The sequence below is a fragment of the Opisthocomus hoazin genome, chromosome 2 (genome assembly GCF_030867145.1).
Source record: "Opisthocomus hoazin isolate bOpiHoa1 chromosome 2, bOpiHoa1.hap1, whole genome shotgun sequence".
NCBI lineage: Eukaryota > Metazoa > Chordata > Aves > Opisthocomiformes > Opisthocomidae > Opisthocomus > Opisthocomus hoazin.
The window spans coordinates 35,138,379-35,151,481 of record NC_134415.1 but is presented as its reverse complement, the minus strand read 5'-3'; positions in this window follow the sequence as shown (position 1 = coordinate 35,151,481).

Here is a 13,103-nt window from a genome sequence, read left to right as displayed (position 1 = left end):
AGGTGAATCAATAGGCTACTCTGAGGACATGAATGGACTGCAGCAGATTCAGCTGATGCTCCTTGTCACTTCATATCTGTGCCCACAGGTAGAGGGCTGAGCACCTAAAGCACCCAGCTCACACAGAAATCACTATTTACTTCTGCAAAAGAAGGAAGGGCCAGTGATTAAATCATCATAACTTGAACTCCCCATGTGCCTTTGACAAGTGACTCAGCTCCTAACTGCCTCAGCTCTTCGTTTTCAGTAACACTGTGCTACTAAGAGGCATGCTTTAAGGACTGGAAAGCAAAAGAAGTGCTAAATGTAAAAACACTATGTAAAAGTTTGCTACTGTTTTTTCATCTATTTAGGCATTGGTGATGTTGGATTTATCCGAATAGGATTGTGGAAACAGTAGACCCGCATGTGGAAGCTCTCTGTTTTCAGGAACAGCTTGTTGTTCTAGCTATGGACGCAGAATCCTTACTGTCAGTCCTGTGACCGCTGACTTGTATGGCAGCAGGATCACAAATACAATTCAGAGACAGTGAACAGTTCAAGTTATTAGAAGTTAGTTACTTGTACTTTACGTAATGTCTTCACATTTCTGCCCTATGCATTTCTCACTCTTTGAAAAGCTAAACATACCTAAAGACTGGCACCAGGCCACAAAGCTTATACCTTATTGTACAGCTTTAGTGTTGATGAGCAGATAAAGGGCAGAGGAAGTCAGGTATTGAATTCAGACCCAGGTTTCATTTGGATGTGCTATAACTGTCATGGGACTTCAGAAAATGCTTCCACTTCAGATAAACCTATATCTTGGGCTACTAAGTGCAGTTGATTTCAGTGAGAACGAACTATGCTTGGCATTTTTGCAGGTGCCTCTCAGCACTCACCACAGTCAGACCATGACTGGACATATGAGGAATTACATCCTCCAGTCAACATGCAGATTTGACCATACTGCCATCTCTATTTGTCATCTACACTAATGATGCTCTCACGTGAAATAGTCCTTCGGGAAATGGATCAGCTTAGGTCCACATTACCTGAATTTGAGAGATAACAGAGGGTTCTTCCCTTCACACCTCTGATATGTGGTACAAGTGAAATAACACCACATTTGGGGCTCATGTGTTGAGGTGCAGCTCTCCCATAACATCTCCAGGCATTAGGCAGAGTGGACAGGAAAGCCTCAGACACATCTTCCTCTCTCAAAGCAGCTTGTGCTCCTCTTCTGGAACATAATTTCTGAATCAGGACTGAGCCTTTCCAAACCAGTGAAAATTTCCTGCTGTTCTTTTCCATTCCCGCAAGCAGTTTCTCACAAGCCATCTGCCTTGACTTTGGCATGTCTTTGGCATGAGGGCAATCTGGTTAGATGTGTGTTGGCACCAAGCCTGTTGATTAAACCAGTACTCTCTAAAAAAAGTCAATGCTCAAAAGAAAGTTTTCTTGACCACCCGCAGTGCAAACAGGTTTCTTTCACACATCCAAATTGCATCAGTTATTATATAGAAGTAAAATCATGTCTAAAGTGCAATGTATACGACTGTATCCTGGGACAAGTTCCACCCTGCCACAGCTATGAGAACTTGGAGTGACTGAACTCAGAGAAACGGACTGGGGTATGAAAGTTGGATTTTACTACTTCTTCTGTGGAGACGGAAGATGAGAGATACACCCATCTCATGTAGCAGCTTCAGCAACTATTTACTTCTTTAGCAGACCTTTGCAAGACAGGAGATATTACTCCATGGATACACAAACACACAAGTAGCTGTACTTACACCATTCACCCCATTAAACCCAGCGGAATTAATACATACAACTAACTCCAGTCCTATGAACGCTCTCAACTTGGTTTTTGTGAGATTGCTCACATCCATACAATTTCAATAACTGAAAGACATCCCGGACATCAGGAATGAATAAAAAAGGCAATCACTTCTTGTTGTTACCATACTCCTCCCTTAGCAAATACTCATGAATTTAAATAGTTTAGAATTTAAAACACTCCTTTAGTTTTTATTCATCACAAATTAAAATATTCACTCTTATTTTGATTCTGAGCCCTTTACTAACTTTAGCAGAATACAAATCTGTACAAAGGGCTCATGGATATACAAGTAATATTGAATGTTTTCTCCTTCTTTAAGCATTTGGTCAATCCATTATTTATTTATTTATCTATTTGTTAAGTAAAGATCAAAGCACCAAAGCTTTTTTTTTAAGGGACTGTTCACCTTTCTTTCTGCCCCCCCCCCCCCCCCCCCCCAGTGGCTCAGTGGCTCATCTAAACATGCAACACAAAAATAATGAGGAAAGGTGTGGAAAGGGACTATCTTGACCTCTTCATTTTTCACAAAGAGAAGTGCTGAATTAATTTCATCCACAGGGCTGCAGCAATTACGTACGAACTTACAAGCAGTGCACCCTGTTCCTGTTTATTTTAACCCAAAGCAGCCAAAGCATAGGCTTAAAGCAAACAGCATCCCACACTGATATCACCTGGCCCCATACTCAGCAGCCACACCAAGAATCACCCTCATGACAGCAAAGAAAGATCAGAATCCTACAGCCAGCCTGCCCTTTAGAGGGGATGTAACACACCTGAGAAACCAAGGAGAAAAAGGAAAGTAGAAGAAGCCTCGTGAAACGTCTCTCTGATATTTCACCCATCCATACTCTTCTGCTTCATTTTTTATCTGGAAAACACTCTCTTCTCTGGCAGCCACAAGTACAGACCGACACTGCTTCTGAGCCAAAAGGAATGAGGTGGAGACAGGAGAGTTGAGCCAAAGGGCACTTGCTGTGCAATCTGGGCATGCAGCAACTGCTGGCTGGCTAAGCCAGAGCTCTTTCCAGTTCCCCTTCACACCCACGCACGCTTCACCCATGCAAGGGCGAGCCAAGAGACACGGCAGGACTGCATCAGACCCACAGCTGGTATTGCCTTTGGTTTCTTGGGCTTGCTTGTGAAGGTAGAGGAAGGTAGGTGAGCACAGGCAGAGGAAACTAGTGCTGAAAGGAGTAAGACAGGAGGCTGTGCAGGGACTGGAAATAGTGAGAGAAAAAACACCTATGGATGCCTGGGACACGGGGTAGCAGTGCCCGCTTGCAGTCAGACAGGCAGTGAGCATACTGGGAGAGCCACACTGACCTCAGAGACTGGCTCTTCTGGGCATCTTGGGCCAGCAGGACCAGAAGAGGAGCAATAGGACTGGACCAAGCTGAAGAGTGCCAAGGCAAGATTTGCTGGCACAAACTCAAGGATTTCTTTTGGGAGGAGGAACAGTAACTTCTTACACTCAGAGGAGGTCATGGGACAGGATCTGGGGCACATCAAATAAGAAGTACCTGAGGGACTGTGCATGGGAGAAGAGACATCAAGAAGGGCAGTGGGACATCACAAATTTATATAGAAGTAGACAGTGAGTCCCTATCCAAACAAATAAATATCAGAAATACTGCACCAAGATGTCATCTGTTACTCTTCCCCACTTCATTGGGCTTTGGTGATGTGAGGCATTACTGAAGGACTCGCTTTTATCCTCTTTTGGTCAGTGTTCAAAGACTGATGAGCCTGAAAAGACTTCATTTCATCCACAACAGGCTAAACTTAGTGGAAGAACAAGAGCATAGCCTGATGAAACAATAAGTAGTCCAGTGCCTTGTGACGGTGTGGCACCCTGCAAGCAGGGTGGTGGCTCCCAAAGCCCTGCACCCACTGGTGGCACCTACTGCCTTTCCCACCTGGCACTCACCACCAGCCCCTTCACACACCAACACCAAACAGTTTGCCCTAGCTTTCCAACAGGTATCTAGTAAACACAAGTATTTTAGGAATAGTACCAATGCCACCAAAGAGCTAATGAAGGAGCTGTAATCACATCACTCCGTGGCTATAGAAAGCTTGTACAAGGAAAGTTTCACCATTGCCTTCCTCGGGGTTGAGAATCAAAGCCCTTTGGATGCCCATGCAGCACCTACCCAGCATGCCATCTCCCTATTAATTAGGGGACGCAACTATGTGAGGGCCATTCACAGAATGTAGCCCTGGAGCAAGTGATCAAGCCCTCATTTGGTGCTAACTAAGAGGAAGGAAAGAAGTTCCATACCAGAAGTCGTAACTTCCAAGTGAGCAAACCCTGAGAAACTAAAGGAAACAGTGAAGTCAGCTGGATACAACAGCACAGAGATTTACGTAGAAGCTTTTTTCATCCTTAAATCAACAAATACCTGAAATTCTCATTTCAGACACACACAAAACTTGCAGAGAAGTGTTCCAGACGTAACAGGGTGAATACACATCTTAGAAGGATGTTAGCAATAATAAATACAGGGAATAACAATAATGCCACATCAGCAGAGTCCTTAGCTAATCTGAGTGACAAATTATAGCGAAAAATAAGAGCAGCCAAAAGTTATAGCAACCTAAACCACAGAAGAAAAATAACCTCTTACCTTCCTTTCTGCAAGGCAGCAGCTTATAGGTGCTCAAGCCCCAACCAGGAGCTACACCACTCATCTAGAAGGTGGGAGGCACAAATCCAAACCCCCTTAGAGCGAGAAAGGAGCCAAATCTAGGCTCCCTTCCCTTTATAGGCAGCAGCACTTTTTCCTCATGTGGAAACTCTTTAAAAAACAAGAATGAGCTTGCAGGGGTTTCTTCCTCCCAAATGATAGATGTAGGGATTTGCAACTCTGGATCCTGAATGGATGCAGCTGTTTGCCTCCAGCAACCTTGCTCTAGTGTGAGCTGGGCTTCATATTCGCACTGCTGCCCAGAGCTCCCTGAGTGGCTCTTTATACAGTTTGCATAATTTAGAATCACTTCTTCTGGGGTGTGCAATTCCTTCCATAAGCTTTACAAGCTTACACACCAAGCTTTGGAGATGGATGCTGCTGCAGAGGTTGGGTAGATAAAAGCTAGGCAGAGAAGTCTGGTATCAACTCCAGCTCTTCACCCTCAGGTGATACTACTGACCTTTGCAGAAATAAATCACAGCTGAACTGAGGTAAGACATGGACAAATTGGGGTCAGTCACCTCCTGGACCTGTTCCCAAGCGTTACACTAACCCCTTATTCACACCAGCGAAGCACTACTGGAAAAAAAAAAAAAAAAAGAGGATTAAGAGGTTAGTCACAAATAAACTGACAGTGCCTGTCATTTAGAACTTGATTTTGGTCTCACTTCATGTTGCTGCAAATCAAAATGTCTTTCATTTTTCTTGTATTTGTGCCAGTAATCATTAAAAGGTTTTACAAAATAATCTTTCTTTAAGCCTACTAGGCGCTGTATATTCAGGGATATAGTCTGCTTGTCAAGATGGTTGAAAACATTCATCTTTCTGGATTTTGGCCTCCCAATGCAACACATACACATATCCTTCAAAAACATAATGTCTGCTCTAGCTCATTACCTAAACAGCTGACAAACTCCACTAATTTGAGGTTGAGTTGGGTGAAAAGAAGCTGTATACTTTGTAAGTCATATAAGTACAAGCAGACAACATTCCTACGTGGTTTATCAGTATTAAAGCATTTTCTGACCGATGGCCAATTACACAACGTCCTGCACCCCTGGAGGAAATCACCCTTGGAAATACTGACCTTGAAATAATGTAACCCTACTGGGTGTCAGTGGAAGAGGTAAGAAAGTCAACAAACTGAGGATGGCTAACACTATTCCTTTTGAAATGAACACTAAGTTTTGTAATTATTTTCCCTTATAAGTCTACATACATTTGTCTATCTCAAGAACTTCTACTTTAATGAACTCCCAGAAAAAAATAAGTTAACTGCTTTCCAACCCTCCTTATAATGTTTATCAAAAAGTAGGGTTTTTTTGAACAATATAGTATGGGCAGTTCTGAATTTTTATCAACAGTTTGTGTGCTATCATTTTTATATAATGATCTTGTATTAACTATTAAATGAATATTTAATTATCGAAAATCCTTCAGTCTTCTTACACTCTCTCCTATCCATCTCTGCATTGTCAGAACCACACCACCTCACCTGTGTTATGCAGCAAGTGAAACTCGGTGTAATTGTAGCCCTTTTGGACCTGAAAGGCCATGAAACACTTGAACCAAAATCTCAGGATCTGGGTAGCATGCCATTATTTTTCATGCAGTATTCAAATATCACGGGAATGGCAAAGTGTAGAAACCCCAGTGGAATTTTACCAGTCTGGACACATCTAAAGTTAGAATCAAAAAAAATCATTCTGACTAGGACCATTAAAAAGAGATCAAATGGGCCATAGATCTTTTTTTCCCAGGGTGATGTGCCAAAGCACAGAGTCAGTAAGAGCATACACATAGATAAAATGAACAAGGTTGGGTGCAAAACTGCTTTTTACCTTATGAACTTCTGAAGTCACATTTTGATCTCACTTGCAGCGATGTTAATCCAGAGTTCAATCAAATTCAAATTTATGCCATTATAAACGAGAGCGGAATTTGGCTCTTAAATTACAGCAGCTAAGCACAACAGATTTTGTTCCCCTTGGAGTGTTTTTAAGCTCCTGATAAAGAGACAGCTTTTATGTCTTTAATAATCCCTTCTTCCTGCGTTCAACAAGGTAAGCATCAAACATGCACTCAGAAGTGCAAGGCTTCCTTCATTTCTCGTGGTGGTTTTAACATACTTTATAATAGTTTCTAAATCAATGCATAATGCATAATACATGCTAAAAGTGACAGAGGAATCAGGCTCAGACCTGATCGCAAGTGGCTGTATCACCCTCTTTTGACATTTTGAGACAACAGGCCAAAAGATAAATAAGAATCTGAAAGAAAGTCTTTGGAAGCGGGACTGAAAAACTACACTGTACTTAATTACTGGATTTATGATCCAACTGACGTATGGATTACTGGATGGAAGACCACAGGTTTTGCCATCTAGTGAATAAAGCTTACAACTCATCCTACTCCAAACCTTACCCAGCCTTTAGGCTTGTGCTCTATAACGTGTACGTGCACAAATTCACGGCCTGCCTTCTCAGCTCAGTGCCCTTTCCAGGCACTCAGACTCAGTTCACGCAAACAAGGAGCCCCACTTTGCCTCTTTTAACACCTGCAAGTGTATGGTCAGGTACAGTTATAAATAAGTAAGCCTTAACCGATCCATCAGCCAGAGAACTAATACTACGGCCCAAGCGAGAAAAATCCCCACTCCCTTGACTCCCCTAATTTACTTTTACCCTCTGCAGCAGCTCTGGTCCCACCGCTGCGACCCCAGAGTTAAATCCCCATCGCACACACAGCCTCCACATAAGGACACGTAACACTCACAAGATGGTCACAGTCCTCTCATTCATAAAGACCCATGCACCAACCGTATGACATCATATTCATGAAGAACCGACAGCTCTAGCACTACGCTGAAAGCAGGCACAGTGAAGCGCTGGGGCACGGTTACACTCGTACAAACACCTGACCAGAGCCAGACTCTTTTCCAACTGCTTGTGGAGGAGCCACGGGCTTCTTTCTCTCTCAGCATCCTTCCTCTGGGCTTTAGTGGAGGTAAATCACAGGTTTATATGCCCTGGCCAAAGCTATTCCCAAAAATTGAGTTGTTTTTTTTTTGTCAGGAGATCATAGCGCAAGACTGCCAAACACACTGGAAAGAGAGAATCAATAATTAAGCAATTGGCTCTAATATCAGAGACCTGCTTTCTATAAACAAACACTCCTATTAATCAGCACTTAGGAGGATGGACATCGTCCAAAGTTAGTTACTACTTGCTGCCTTGCGACTACAGTGATGTGATTTTTTAATAATGTCTTCACAAACGCATTTGGTTTTGGAGTTCTGGGCCTGGTTAAGGCAAAAGAAAGTCAAAGGTTAAAAATGTGATAAATAAAGCAATAGAAAGGAGCAGAAGGTTTGTGTTAAATTTGAAGTGGTATTTGAGTAAGCTGGCTCAATCACTGTCAGCTCTAATTCAACCGTAATTACCGTAGCTCAGCTCGTTGAGCAGTATATTAGCAGGACAACAACAACTATTCTGGGATGTTTTGGACAATGCAGAGTTAATCTGTAGGATAGAAAATAATGAGCCATTTTAGGTTTAGTTCACTAAACGGTACACAGAAGAGCACTTCATCTTCCCAACACCACAGAGAAGAAAAAAAGTGCGGAAAGAAGCAGTTCGTCTGTTTTATACAGTAATTCAGTGAACAATGAGAAGCACCTCAGAGCTGAGCACAAGCTCAGGCGATGCCATGCTGCCTGCTACCTCGACACCGTTCCCGGTACGACATCCACCCTTAGGATGAAGTATGCACTCAGGAACAATGGCATATGAATTACCATTGCATCATTATAAGTCTGTCTGCATGGAGGAGGCTGAAGCCAAGAAAGCATAACTCATCATGACAGATGTATGCAGCACCAGACATTTCTAACGAAGTTCGGGTGGAAGAAATACTGGAGCATCTGCGGGCTGCCGTGCTCTTCAGGCAGAAAGCACAATCCACGGCAGCATACATGCCCACTGTTATCTTCTGGAAACTAGAAAAGCATATGGTATAGCAGATGCTGCACTATGATTTCCCCCCCCGGACTCTGTTAAGGGCATTCAGCTAATTGTAGCGCCGTAATTAGCTGTGTTCTGTATCTCAAAAGCAATTTCTTCTACACATGAGTATTCCGCTGGCACTACATCTCCGAGGAACTGAAAAAAGGCATGTTAAGGTTAACAAATGGAGAAAGAGAGGGAAAGACAGTAAATTAGAATAGCTGGCCTAAATTGGGTCTCCGACGGCTGCAAGTTAGGGGTTGCTCCAGCACAAAGTGGGTCAGCAGGCTGCAGCCCTGCTGTTAGTTGTCAGAGAGAGAAACCTTGCAGCAGCTCCTCTGAGCCAAATCTCTCGGTCCTTGCTCCATCAACCCCACGTTTCAGATCAGTGGGAGATCCAACGGAGTAAGGGCTACGGGGTTTTCCTGTTTACATTTCTCGCCCGTGCAGAGCAAACCCACAGCCTACAGCTGCAGCCCTGATGGCTGTTATCGCTCCTGCGATTTCAGTGCACAGAAGGCTCACGTACACTTCTGCACGGTGGCCTTGAGGCAAGGATTCAGGAAAGCGCTCCAACACGTGTGAAGCGATCCCGGCGTATGCCAGTGCTTGAGCAGAAGAATAACATCAGGCGTATCTTTAATTCCCTGCGACTTCAGTGGAGCTCCTGTTTAAGAACTGCCAGAATAAAGATTGTTCCCAGGACTGTAAAATACATGTAGTGTCATTCATTATGATGATATAGCCGTGTATGAATGTAGGTGTACAACTATTTCTATGTGTAGTTACAGAGCCATATAAGGCTCCTCCATATATGAACAGCTGTTACCTCTGCATATGTGAATTTAGGTTAACACCACGTGCATATATGCCTATACTTATGCATAATTACTACTTCATTTTGGATGGATATTAACTTAGCACCAGATGTGCAAGACTTCCTAATAACCATGTCTTTCCCTCAGAAATAAAGCTCTTTGCTTACAATTCTAATTTAGGTATGTTAAAAATATTAGGGCATAAAAACCTTCATATGTACACGGCTAACATCTCTTAATGATAGTTTCTGGGGAAGGAGTTTCAGGGATAGGTACACTTGGGGGGTGTAAATTCGCTTTTCCCTAGAACATATACAAGATTCCCTGTGACAGCTTAGGTGAATTGATGAGCTGAATGTAGATCAGCAGGCTGAATGCAATTAAGGATGTATGATTGCCACAGATTATTCAATGTTTTTTGCAGTTGATTGCAAGATACATATTCTGTACACACATGAGCGTAAAGATCCATATATAACAAACTGCTTTATAATTACGTGGCTAAGTGAGATGCTTTCCTGTCCTCTGGCAAATTTGCTGAAAGGGGGAAGGGGAGGGTCAGTGATCTGACAGACCTTGTTATCAGCATGAATCTAGCCCTCGGTGAACCTTAAGTCACAAAACACCTCAGGAGAACTGGCGCTTTACTTTGAGGACAAAACACTGAAGGTAAGGAAAGAGAACTGCCCCTACAACCTGTGGTATATTGGCATTACTGCCAAAGATGTGACTGCAGCTCATACCCAAACCAGCTTCGAGCCAGAGGGTTTGTGCAGGACAACTGCAGCAGGCACCTCAGACCCCAGGCGTGACCAGCCACTGCAGTGCCACCGCACTGGCGCCCCAGCAGCCATGGCACTGAGATGAGTAGCCATGTCCTCAAACACCACATGCTGCTCTAGCACCTCTCTTAATAATATCCTCAAAGGCATTTGAGCATCAGCGAAATTCTGCAAACCACCAAATGCTGCAGATGACTTGGGCAAGACACTTTGCCAGGCAGAGAGCGACACAGGTGTCACTCGGCGGTGCTGCTCCCCATGCCCTTTCAAACATTGTTTGTCAAACAAGTCTTTTTTTTTTTAAAGATGCAGTGTTTCGCCTGACTTTGGGAGTACAGGCAGCTTTGTGGACAGATGAGCTATCCGGCAGCAGGGAGCTTACTTCCTGACGTAAAGTCTGCACGCAGCCGATTCAGGAACCGAACTGCTCCTCAGGAACCAGCAGCTTGGCAGGAGAAGTCTCGAGAAGGGACTTTCTTGCTTGGCTTCTGGCTGTCTCCTTCCCAAATCAACATATATGAGCACATGCAAGTAACAGAAGAATATACCCAGATTTTTCCTCACTGCTTGCTCCTCGTAGGAAACGAAGCTGCAGGACCCCAGACACCTGTCACTGCTCACCAACAGCTGAGTGTTGGGAGAAGGTCAGCAGTACCATATGGAGAGACCTCAAGGAAACTGCGCTTCATAGAATCATAGAATCACAGGTTGGAAAAGACCTCTAAGATCATCAAGTCCAACCATCCGCCCAACACCACCATGCCTACTAAACCACATCCCGAAGTGCCACATCTACACTTTTTTTAAACACCTCCAGGGATGGGGACTCAGCCACCTCCCTGGGCAGCCTGTTCCAATGCCTGACCACTCTTTCAGCAAAGAAATTTTTCCTAATATCTCATCTAAACCTCCCCTGATGCAACTTCAAGCCATTGCCTCTCATCCTATCTCTAGTTACTTGGGAGAAGAGACCAACACCCGCCTCACTACAACCTCCTCTCAGGTAGTTCTAGAGAGCGATAAGGTCCCCCCTCAGCCTCCTCTTCTGTGGACTAAACAGCCCCAGATCCCTCAGTCACTCCTTGTAAGACTTGTTCTCCGGACCCCTCATCAGCTTTGTTGCCCGTCTCTGGACATGCTCCAGCAGCTCAATGTCCTTCTTGTAGTGAGGGGGCCAAAAATGAACACAGTACTCGAGGTGCGGCCTCACCAGTGCTGAGCGCAGGGGCACGATCACCTCCCTGCTACTGCTGGCCACACTATTCCTGATACAAGCCAGGATGCCGTTGGCCTTCTTGGCCACCTGGGCACACTGCTGGCTCACGTTCAGCCTGCTGTCAACCAGCACCGCCAGGTCCTTTTCTGCCGAGCAGCTTTCCAGCCACTCCTCCCCAAGCCTGTAGCGCTGCATGGGGTTGTTGTGACCCAGGTGCAGGACCCGGCATTTGGCTTTCTTGAACCTCATACAGTTGGCCTCAGCACATTGATCCAGCCTGTCCAGATCCCTGTGCAGAGCCTTCCTACCCTCGAGCAGATCGACATTCCCACCCATCTTGGTGTCATCTTACTGAGGGAGCACTCAATCCCCTCATCCAGATCATTGATAAAGATGTTAAACAAGACCGGACCCAAAACTGAGCCCTGGGGAACACCACCCATGACCAGCCGCCAGCTGGATTAAACTCCATTCACCACCACTCTCTGGGCTCGGCCATTTAGCCAGTTCTTCATACAAGCAGGTCCTCCCAAGGGCACAATGTCATCCCATGTCTGTCGGCTGGCACGGTTCAGTCAGTCCCTCGCTTTTGTAACGTCACCACTTCCCTTGATTTCAAAGGTGATGGGAAGGTGGAGGGAGGGGGACAGATCACGATTAAGGTACATGCTAGCTGGAATTAGGTAGACCACCCATCAGAATAACCCTGCTGTAGTGGGGGAGAAAAAGCGTACGCCAAGCATAGCAGAATAAAGTGGTGGAACGCACCTCATAACCATTGCAAGGTCAGATTAAAAGCTAACATCACTGTCAGTTAAAGCAGAGCAGGTGATGCTGAAAGAAGCAGCTTGGGTGGGTGGTAGTGCTCTTGAGAGGGACAACAAAGCAGGGCTTTGCTACCCTACCCTCCTGCTCAAGACTTGGTTCCAGTTATCAATCCGGATGGACACAAGGTCGTGCTGTCGACACCAGACCAGGGGAGATGCTCAGCGCTCACAATCTCCACCACCAAGGGATGCCGCTGGACCCCACACATCTCACACCCCTCAATCTCCCATCTCATTTTCATCCTAAACCCGCAAAAATTTTAGTCTGAAACCTGCAAAAGGCTTTACTGTTTGATTCCATGATTTTCAAGCTACCACTGGAAGAACGGTCGCAGGCAAAACCCATGTCGTGCTGGGTCATTCCCTCCTTCACTCTTTGACTTTTTCCTGGACAGAGCTGAAGACAGAGGCAGCTTTTGATGACGTACCCGTACCTGTGCCCTGCTACTTACTTTGCACATCCAGCTCTGGGGTGTCATTATCTTCTTTGGTAGTTTGCTCCATCACTCGCCATAAATAGGATCCTGATTTCTAACTGTAGCTTCCAGAAGCTACAGTTGTAGTAATAAATAATAATAACAGCAACGGCAATAGCAATAGTTATGTGGAAAACAGTCGCTTACAAAACGAATGGGCCTTTGTGAAGACGAGTAGTCCTCGGAACACGATTACTTCTTCCACGCAAAAGATAGAGTTGATCACAGAGTAACAAGTCGCGCGCCCTGAAACGCCTCTCTCTGCTCACCCGGCAGGCAAATGACACCCCTGCATCAGCGACACAGCAACCGCGCGCGGAGCCGTGACAGCGCATTTGGCGGGGACGTTTGTACGCCAGCCGTCCCACCCGCCAACGCACTCAGCGTTTACCCCGTCACGGTGCAACGTTTCCCCCCGGACACCAACTCTCCGTGCGGGTAAGGGACGGACAAACGGGGAGTTTG